The sequence below is a fragment of the Penaeus monodon genome, chromosome 23, assembly GCF_015228065.2.
Source record: "Penaeus monodon isolate SGIC_2016 chromosome 23, NSTDA_Pmon_1, whole genome shotgun sequence".
Classification (NCBI taxonomy): Eukaryota; Metazoa; Arthropoda; class Malacostraca; order Decapoda; family Penaeidae; genus Penaeus; species Penaeus monodon.
In genome coordinates, this window is record NC_051408.1 from 35,458,666 (window position 1) to 35,458,869 (window position 204).

A 204-nucleotide genomic window follows, 5' to 3' on the forward strand; every position below is an offset into this window, starting at 1 on the left:
TTTCCCTTTAAAAAAAAAAAGAACATTTTTTAAAAAAAAATTTTTTTTTAAAAAAACCTTTTTATATTTTTTAAAAATTATTTTTAAACTTTTTAAAAAAATTTAAAAAAAAAATTTTTTTTTTTATTAAATATTTTTTTTATATATTAAAATATATAAAAAAAATTTTTTAAAAATTTTTTTTTAAAAAAAAAAATTTTTTTT